Here is an 11,062-nt window from a genome sequence, read left to right on the forward strand (position 1 = left end):
AATCTAGGTCACGATCAGTCGTTTGTGCCCGTATACACGTAGTACAATTAAAACACGGTTATATCGAACCTCTGGGGATCTGCACAGTCGCTTCGTTTTAGGCATAGTTCGTTATACACATATTACATACATCTTATAGGACCCAGTATGGGAAATGACATTTACTATCTTTCCACCGCGGATTCGTTGTAAGCGAGTTAGTTATAACTTGTGTTACTGTCTATTCGACGTCATGAATTGTCTTGTAAAGTTCTTTTTTTACATTTTTCTTAAAGTTGATCCCCTTGCTTCGATTTAAATTGGGTTTTTTTTTCTCAGATGTAAAGATAATTAACATCAACAGGCTATGAGCCTTAAGCTCATATTTAAAAAATACAGAAAAAAATCAATGATAAAATACCTTAAAAACTATAAAAGCAGATATTGAATATTTAGTAACAGCAATATTTCAGATTACGTATAATAATAATTTAATTTTGCTTGTTAGGAGAATTCTCATTGGCTTAAAAATTCACGTTTTCAGCCCATAAAGGAAATGTCGTTTATAACGTCGCTACGCATTGGCTTAAATGGTAAAATATTGGCAAAAAAAGCCCAAAAATGAATTTTGAATATTAAAGAGATTATCTTAAAGGTAGGTTTCGCCAAACCAAATAAATATTTTTTTGTGAAATTCGATAAGCGGAAGAAAAGATGAAAAAACATATTAAAAGATCTCAATTTAATTTCTTTATGTGTTTGAGATTGAACAAATGTGTCTTGAATCCAAAATTGAAGGAAATCCTTGATTTATTACGGTGTCCGTCAGACAAAATAATATGCAAATGAAGCTGCGATGGATTGTGTTGTCGAAGTTTGGCGCATGCGCATTGTCACGCACTAAAAGTAAACAAAATGGCTGAACGAATGTGTGTGAGATTGAAAAAAAATATATCTGAATCGGCAACAAAGTGGAGGAAATTATAATGGATTCGGTAGCACCCTAGGATATCTATAGGAAATTGAATTCAGAAATGGCATGTAGCAATAGAAGAAACAGAAGCCACATCTCAAGCGGAACTTGCCGGGATCTGTTGGGACTCGTGTAATCCAATAATATTAGATCTCGATATTGAGAAACTTCTGATGTGCAATATCGAGATCTAATGCCCGAACCCTATACGAGTCTTCGCAAGTTCCGCCCTCGAATTAGAGCGGAACTTTGACGCTTAATTACCAAGTGAAAAACTTACCAGAATGTCAAAAAGCATGTATAGCGTGAATCATTAGTTATCCATGAACACATCCTGGTATAAGAATAGGTATGACATAACATTAATCCACGGAATAATCACACATTTAAGAGCTGACCCATAGCATCGCTGTATAATCTAGGTTAATTCCTATTCAAATTTTCGTCACTTCCGGTTTATCAAATTATAGTACGGTGTATCAAATGGAAAGATAATATTAACAGTGGTAACCAAGGTTGTTTATATGCACGGAAACAAGTATTTTTTATTAGTTCTGATTGATTCTGGAAATATTTAAATAAATTAATGCATTTTTGTCGAAATACTGCAAAATATTTCATAGATAATGATACTTTTACTTTCCGTCACCATTCCGTAATTTGTAACAACCGAGTAAAAATGGCGACCGGGTAGACTTACAAATAGTGGTGGGGGTATAGAAATGTCTAAATTCGGTATAACAGTGCAATAGTGACGTTTTGAATTTTGGATTTAACATGATTTGGGATAATTCTTTCAGGATATAAAAGGTTAGTGTCAACACAACTTGAAATTTTGAATTTATATCGAGCCCATTTCTGCGCCGTGTGAATCCTGCCTCGATTGTTAGAGGTTAGACACGACGTAATGATCAAAAGTGTCTCGTCGTGCTATACCTCTAACATTGTTGGAGTAGGACTCGTGTAACTGCATTGCACGTGGTGAGTTCAAACAACCGCAGACTAACTACATGTATATTTGGTGTACAAAGTTAGCGAGCGTATGTAAGTAACATGAAGTGTTTTAGATTATATGATATGTATAAACAGTCCCTCGCACTTCGATTTGTTGTTGTTGTTTTTTATCTAAACATGGCGTGGCAAGACTGTCACTTCTATTTGACATTTTGTTGCACGCTTCCGTTTGTTGCTGCGGCCTCGTTTTGGAAAAAATACGTCATGTTCTATGTAAAGCTTGACTTCGCTCTATTTTTAGAGGAGTATTTTCCTGGTCAAGCCAGGCAACTGACCACCCATATCGTTCGCTGTATGCATTGAAAATGATCTGAAGATTATATCTATGTATAGGATAAATTTCAATTTCGTAGTCTTTATATTTCATTGGGCGAAACCTACCTTTAAGTAAATTGTATTATAAAATGTGTATTTTGCTATGGAGATATAACACGCGGTTTATTTGGAGTACACTCAGATTTCTCAGATTTTTCTGTCATATCCATATAACATTAAAAAAATCTATTCAATAAAATCCTTAAATATTTTCCTTTAGATTTATCACAATTGAATTTGCTTCATCGTAAAAGTATGTAAAAACACGGAAATACCACGTCAATTTATTCAAATTGAATTATAACAATTATTCTCACCATTTTTTGGGGTTTATAAAATCAATCAAAAAACACGGACGACCATTTGAATGTCCTTCCGTTTTTTAGCACTGTATAAACAGCTATGGGTCCGTATACGTAACTGACTGAATTATGTAACAGCGGATCTGGATTTTGGGGTAAAACTTAACTTCCGGAGAGCAACCAAAATGTTCAATAAATCCGGTGTCTATGAGATATTCCAAACATTTTCATGTTCTGGTTATAAATTTATTAGATTCGGGATCGTCGGAAATGAATTAATTTTCATAAGTTGAAACTCCCACATAAAAAATGTGTATTTGCCGAACCAGTGTCTTGAATACATTCACCGTCACTGAATGCGTAAAACTGACATTTATACAAAAATAAACATTAGATTCGTTGGTATTAATTGGTTTTATTTTTCATTATCAATTTATCTATGTGGAAAACTTTCTAAGTTAGTGAAAAAAACCATACTGACTTTTTATGGTTAACGAACATTTGCCGTAGCAGCAGCAAGGAAATAGATGCTCTACTTCCAGTTTCAGATTCTGCTAGTAAAGTATGCTATAATTTGATACTGCACTGGAACGCACTAGAGTCATGGAAAGTTGTCGGGCCAGTGCAAAGTGAAGGGGAAAGAGACACGTACATGTGGTACCCGTCATTCGGGGAATCGTCGAAAAACAAATTCAGGTATTAACAGCTTCTCAGCACGACAAATTAATTTAAGGCAGCTAGAATCTCTACTTACCAATAAGCTGCACTCACAGGGACCTGGCACGAAAATTTTTAACCAGCCGTATACATGTCCATATATATATATATATATATATATATGTATATTGCCAGATCCCTGTGCCCATTAGAGCCGAGACGACATTTCGACCGGACAGGGAAATGTCTACCTAGCATATTTTTCGTAAATTTCCCGATTCATCAAGCCATAACTTCGTCAATACATGGCCAATTTTGTTCATCAAGCGCTTTTTGGAAAGATGAATTATTTTTCTTTAAGGTAAGATATACGTTAATGGTGTATAGAGTCCATTTATTAAAATAATCACGGTTTAAAAAAAATAGGTCCGTTTTTCTCGACCGCCGAGTTCATACCCTTGTTCTATATTATCTATATATGTATACTGTTGGTTAAAAATTTTCGTGCAAGGTCCCTGTGGCTGCACTTATCTCGAAAAGAGAGAAGAGAATCCCAGAGAAATTAAAGCTGTCACAAATTCAAATTTCAAAAAATTGTGAAGATGAACGCCATCTTATACGCTTTGTTAATAATCATACATTTTCTGAAAATGGATAGTGTTATATCGCCGGCCGAGTTATAGACCTTGACGCAGTATTACATATATATGTAGAGGAAAATGACTTTAGATCCAAGCGCCTGTGCTCCGTCTGACGTGGAATTGACGTCTCCGCCCTCCTTCGTTGGTGGTTGGTGTAAAGTTCCCAGGGGCAGCCTACGACTGGTGTTCACTCCGCCAATGGGAACAGCAGCTTAGGAGCTAAGACAACAGTTTGGATAGATATATGCAGGTCTACCCCAGCTTCATCATTTCGGCTGTTGCGGATGCCTTTGTAGTCGAATACGTTCTCCTCTTCCTAGACAGTGTTAAATCTTGTAGCTTCCCGGATGATGCCGTTTTATATTAGACGCCGGGCGTCTCCATTTCTTGACATCGTCTGTGTACAGTACCTAAACGGAAAACGGGTAATTTGATCAGACATCTTCTTCGGTGTACGTACTCCAGCCCGCTTTTCATCTGCAAACTGTTCTTTTACCCGATGGCATTGTATCATGTGCTGTTGGGATGCCTATGTTCAAAAATCTTTTTAAAATATCTCGCCACGTCTCTATGAATTTGATGGGTCACTCATCAGCTAGGCTCTTTAATGGGGCAAGTCGTGTCTGCAAACAGAAATTAACCTGTCTTAGATACATACCCTATACAGGCTAATAACAGCAATTTAAACGGGTTTAAATGTCGGCAATAATCGCGATAACGCTTAGGTGGTATTCGCGTTCTAACAGGTCTACTTACACCATCATGTACCCACTGTCTACTTGTACCCTCCTCTGAGCTAACATCTATCATATATATAACAAACATCGCTGCTTTGCTTGCTTTCGTCAACACGATTACATATCTTGTTACCAAAACTACCGTGACGGGATTTCCTTGGCCATATCCTGTCCGTGTGCACACGTTTCCTTCGCCCCGTATATAGTTGCAGTCATCTAAACTACATGAGTATGGAAACATATTTACATTGATACACTTTAATGAAAGACTAGACGTCCACGTCTGTTGGCTAGAAACGCAAATAAACAAACAACCACACCAATATCGGTGAAGTTATGTCTATATTAAGTTCCAATGACAAAATGTATCTTGTGAAAAAAGATAGCATGTTTTACATAAATCCGATATACTCCGCCTCGTTTACATAAATCCGATATACTCCGCCTGTGCTGTTGTGGGGTTAGAGCGACGTACAATGTGGTTGTGAAGCAGTGTAAGGAGTACTAACAGGATGATAAGACGGATTCAATCTCCTGATAAATACCAGTTCCATGGGATGTCCAATTCTGCACGGCTTCCGATTACCATGGTGTTGAAACACTGTACATAATTAAAGTCATCTCTACATCCTGTATCTACATACTTTATATTTAAATTGTCGTCGATCTCTATCTGTCTATGTACAGTGAACATGTCTGTGTGTACTATAGTATAGCTCCAGGACGATAAATCCTATGTGAAGTACCATCGATGCTACCAACTGCGCACGGAAGACGTTGCCTATTTCTGCGCATTTCCAGTCATTCATTTCAAGAACAAAATAGAAGCGCGTTGAGAACAATGAGGGTGATCGGGTGGTGTAGTGGTTAAGCCGCTCGCATTTCATCTAGCCGGCCGGGGTTCGATCCTCGGCACGGACGTGAAAACGTTAGGGGTCACCTGCCCGATCACGTGGGGTTTCTCCGGGCACTCCGGTTTCCTCGCACATGAAGACCCCTCGCGCGCTTACATCCGGGCCATCGAGAGTGATTTACATAAGTTGTATAACTTGTTTTCTCAATCGATGTAAAATAAATAAAATTTATACTTAACAAGGGGAAGATAAGTTAGAAGAAAAATAATAAAAGCATGAAGTATTTCTCCCTGAGATGTAACAACACTACAGGTAAACAATTAAAAAATGCAAATAAACAAACATATTTATTAGTATAAAATTTTTATAATGTAATCATATGGTTTGGTTGTTAATGTAAAGTGTCAATGTCCGGATACAGACAACTTATTGAAATACAAGTCTAACAGTTATGTACAAGGTATAGGCCTATCATACTAATTACACTGTTCATTCAAAAACATGACTTAGGCAGCCCTTTCAGCATCTTCATATCATGTTCTGTCCTGTCCTCATTTAAAATACGCTATCACGTTTTCCATAGCCGCTCTCCAAGCGGAACAGGATGGCGGCTTAATATTGTTTCGCCGTTAGTGTTGTAATGGTTGTCAGAATGGCTTGTAGCTTTTATAGATAATACTATGTCAGCCTCAGTAGAATTTCAGTAGAGTTCTCGAGGTTTTTGTCGAGGTTGATAAACCCCCGAACCATTAGTCTAATATCTAGGTCAAAATTCAGGTCGTCCTTAATACGAGCGATAACTCTTTCGAGTCTGGTGGAATCAATGGCAATAGGGCTATCGGATTGACATTCATCACTTTGTACAAGCCATTAGTCTGATGTCTTGGTCAAAATCCAGGTCGTCCTGAATACGAGCGATAACTCTTTCGAGTCGGGTGGAATCAATGGTAATAGGGCTATCGGATTGGCATTCATCACTTTGTACAAGGCCACTGTGACCACAATAGCTTACGACAGTTGCTGTGGTAACATTGTCCCATGCCAATTTTACGTATCGTACACCTTCGTTCAAAAGTACGCATGGTACTTGGTTGTTGTCAATACAGTCAACCAAGTGGAAGTTGTTGTCTTTTAAACGCCTGAATGATTCCGGTATCCGGCGGATGTAGACGACTTGTTGCTGGAGGCAGAACATGCACTTCCTCATTTAATGGCGTGGGAGGATGCGTTTTCCATAATTAGTAGCTCATTAGAGTTTTGCCGGGACATTTTTATATGATCTCTTTGGAGATCACCAGGCTTTGGTGTTTGCTGTACGATGTGCGTACAACTTTACATTAAATGTTTCAAACACCTTGGAGTCGTACTCTTGCCTATGATAAACGGCTTCAATTTTTCAGTTCCATCGGCGTTACATGTGAGAACGACAGTGATACGATCCTTTAGTTTTTAACATATTTCGTAGAATTGGCTGTGGCGATATAAAATATTCGATAAACATTGAATACATTTCTGAGTTGATAGATTTCAATTGCGGTTATCCCGCTTCGTCTACCATAATTTTCTTATCAATTCCTACAATGTCTTCCGATATCACATGTTCTAAATCTACTAAGCCATCTATTTGAATATTGGAAATCTGGGACTCCTAAACCATAGCAATTTCTCTTAGAATATCGTCCGTTACGGGGGTACTTTGTGATCTAGTGATTGCAAACTACACATACATATGTTCCTTATCCTGGTGCATGGCGGATCGATGGCGTTTTTGTTTAGTTGATGAAACACAAGTTTCCTCCGGAGTATCAAGTGTCTTATTTTTGGGTTATAATATCCTAGCTGCAGTATTGTAGCTCAAACGACTTTTAGATTTATAATTTTGTCGTTTTAGAGCCACACTTGGTCCCTATTCTAATTGAGCAAAGAAATGATTGAGCAAACGATTTTTAAAACGTCTGTATCCATTTTATCGTACTTGTTTTATATCATTTACTTCATAGATAATAAAAATGTATCGCATAAAATATCAAATTCACAGCCAGACATTTTTTTTTTTCACATATAAATATAATGGTCTTTTCGAAGGAAAATTATACGGCATGTCTACAAATTATGAGTTTGCCGTCTAATGAGTGGTTCAACAGATATAACGAATGATCGTTCTGTTGTTGTTTTTTGGACAAAAATAATATATAAATGCATGTATGCGCTTAAATAAATTGAAAACCTTTTAAAAAAGTTTAGAAATTGTGCCCGAGTGGTTTTCTATGGCAGTGCTCCATTATGACACATATGTACAATTTCGGCCGGAGACGTATATTCGTTCTAATAATATTCCCAACAGTTTAACATCGACACCCCAAAGGCTGTACAAAGTAATAAGCCATTTTTTGTTGTGAACATGTAGAATAATACGCTACATGTTTTTTTTCTGATTTCCTTCTTCTTTCTTTAAAGCCCTGTAAAATCTATATTTTCTTTGGCTTGCCTGTTGCGAAAATGAATGGCGAACTGGACAAACATCTAAAACACACATTGTTCAATTCCGGTTAGTACTACTCACTTCTCACATTGAATGCAAAAAGTGTTTCGACACCAACTGGAGCGTGTAGCTCACGTCCTCGTCATCTCTTTGTCGGGCCTGTGTGCACTTTCACGTTCACATTCTCATTCTCAGATTCCGTGTGGGTCCGCATTGCAGATGGTTGCATTTCAAGAAGAAGAAGAAGAAGATAAAGAATAGACGGAAAATATAGTTTTGTCGCCGTTCTTTTCAATGTAGTTTGAGTATAGTAAAGGACTATGTATACATGAACCTTAGTCGTCAAATTGAAACATTTTTTGGGAACATTGAGTATGGATTGATTGTCTGATTTATCAACGTCTTATCAACAGCAGTGTTATGTAAGGACGGCCTCCCATGTATGCGGTGTGTAGCATGCATTTAGTGTGTTGTGCGTCTTTGGAGAGACTGCAGAATGTTTGTGTTGTGTCTTTTTGTTTATTGGAACTCTTGCCCTTTTTTATAGTGCTATATCACTGAAGCATGCTGCTGAAGACAACAAGCAATACACCCCATCTGGTCACATACACTAACAACGGGCGAATTATGATGCGTTTGATGATTGTCCTTACTGCTCAACTCACGATCATGATCCGAGTAAGAGATCTGGCCACAACCGAAATCAAACTTTGTTTTTGGACACATCAAAAATGATCTACAACTATCGTTCAATCTTGTTTTTAAAAAATGTGGGAGCATAATATCCTAGTAGTCGTGCCTTCAAACTTTTCCAACTTTGTAATCGGCATGCTTATATCATCTAAAACTCTGTGGGTTTAATTAGACCATATTTGCATGGATCTGTATGATACACACGAAACTACTCACAAGAAGTCATCAATGGTAATACGGCAACTAGAAAAATATCTGGAGTGGCAACAATCCAATTATTTCACCAAAGAAAAAAATGGTAGCATATAGCAATTGGTAATAAAAAAGGATTGGTGCTACACAACGTCAAGAAAGAGATTACTGAAGGTAAAATGAGTAATGCATAGCCGGAGCCTCAACTGAAAAATGTAAAAACATCATTGAAAAGACGATTCAGGAAAAGGAATATAAAAAGAAAAACAGCTGACATTTAATTAAGGACAGGCACTTGTTGTTAGACTTACAAGGATACTTCACCGAGCAGCAGAAGGAAAATTATAGGTATGACTGCAAATTATTGCCGTCTAAACCTATGTATAATGTAATACCAGGAAACTGCATTGATGTATGGAATCAACAGAAAGGTTTTAAGGACACAGAGAGACTATTTCATCAAGAGGACAGGATTCTATGGGAAGAAATAAGGAGATACATTCTTTCATTTATGGGTAAAATAAGAAGGAGGGAATTCAAATCACCACGCTTTCACATCAATATTAGGCAAATCAGTAGAAAACGTTGCACAACATGAACCAGCAACAAAATCTACCCAGCATCAATATTAAAAAGGAGTATGGATATATGAAGACTGCTGGTAGGTAAGAACTTCTTAGAGATGCTCCGCCGCCTACAAAGTATAAACGATTCTCATAATTTTAACAATAATTGGTGTTTAATCGTGAGTATATATATGTCTATTTACCCCAAATATGATTATGATAATTCATTTTGCTTTTGGTTCAAGCACAATCAAAACTTCATTCCATATATGACATAGTGCCACAGATTTTTTTCGAGATGCATTTAGTTATTTTTAATATTTTGATCTTGAGGTAAGAAGCTCAAACTTTTCAATTATATTGGTAATGGTGTAAAGTAAGTAACTTTGCAACTGAAGAAAAATTCTAATTCGTCTGCTCCTGTCTTTGATAGAGTAAAATACTATTTGTGAGCGGCGAAGCATCTTCAATAAATGCAATCCAATTCTGGTAATTTTCTGTAGACTACAATTTGTTACTAGTGGGGGTATTTCGCTGTTCACATACAGCACAGAAAATACCACGTGTTATAAGAACTAACCGAGTGATACATCACATGTTACACAGCATATAAAAAAGCCATAAGGAATGATAAGTATCCGCAATGGTAAGCGAGGGGGAAGGCGAGGTTTCATTAACCCAAGCTGCAACAAATAAAACCTCTATGAAGAGACATAGGAAATATAAATCAGTAACGATTATACAGAAGGAATATAATGCGAATAGTGTGAATGCTGGTTTTGCTTGACACTCTACAAACTGCCCAATAATGGGTATATGGACATCATTAAATAGACTTTTTACACATGTAAATGCATTTTGTTTCCAAAATTTAATTCAATGGATTCAAAGGCATTCACTGAGATTAAATAAACAACTCAGCAAAGATTTGATAAACTAGAAGGCCGAATAGACAAAAGTTGAACAGGCAATCCCATGGTTACGGAAGCAGTTACGTTATATTGTTGTGGTTGTCTCCCTTTTCCCACGTAAACGTCTTACCCTTATATATTTGCTACCATAAATTCCTGACAGGAAGTCACAAGTATTACTTGGTACGATTATCTCCCCTAACTGTAGACACAGATAAGAATCCCAGATAAAACTAAAAAGTAACTAATAGTTATGGAAACTTTTTTCGATCTTATCGACATTTAGTGACATTTAAAAAAATTCTTAAAAACATTAATAACATCAGAAAATATATATCGATGGCTTAAGATGAGGTTAAAACACCAAATGTATGCAAGATTATCTGCGTAATATATGATAACTGTGGAGATTAATTTCGCTGTTTTGCCGTCTGGCGCAGTGATAGTTAACCACCACGCGGTATTTAGAACGACGGCGGGAAACATAAGACGACCCGCGTTATGGAAATTAACATGTTCTTGATTTTAATTATTTTTTCCAGAAGATGATAATGAGTGTAGTATTAACGGTAACTCAATAACTTTTGCGACTCTACAAAATTATCGATCTCGTTTTACATTCCCACTTTAAAACTTAAAGCCTTTTTCGGAAACATTGTGGGCCGTTAATACATTTTATATATTTAGTTAGTGAAATTGCAGCAAAGGAAAATGAACTTTTATATCACCAAGATAACAATAGAAGC

This window comes from Argopecten irradians, chromosome 13, assembly GCF_041381155.1.
Source record: "Argopecten irradians isolate NY chromosome 13, Ai_NY, whole genome shotgun sequence".
NCBI classification, from domain to species: Eukaryota; Metazoa; Mollusca; class Bivalvia; order Pectinida; family Pectinidae; genus Argopecten; species Argopecten irradians.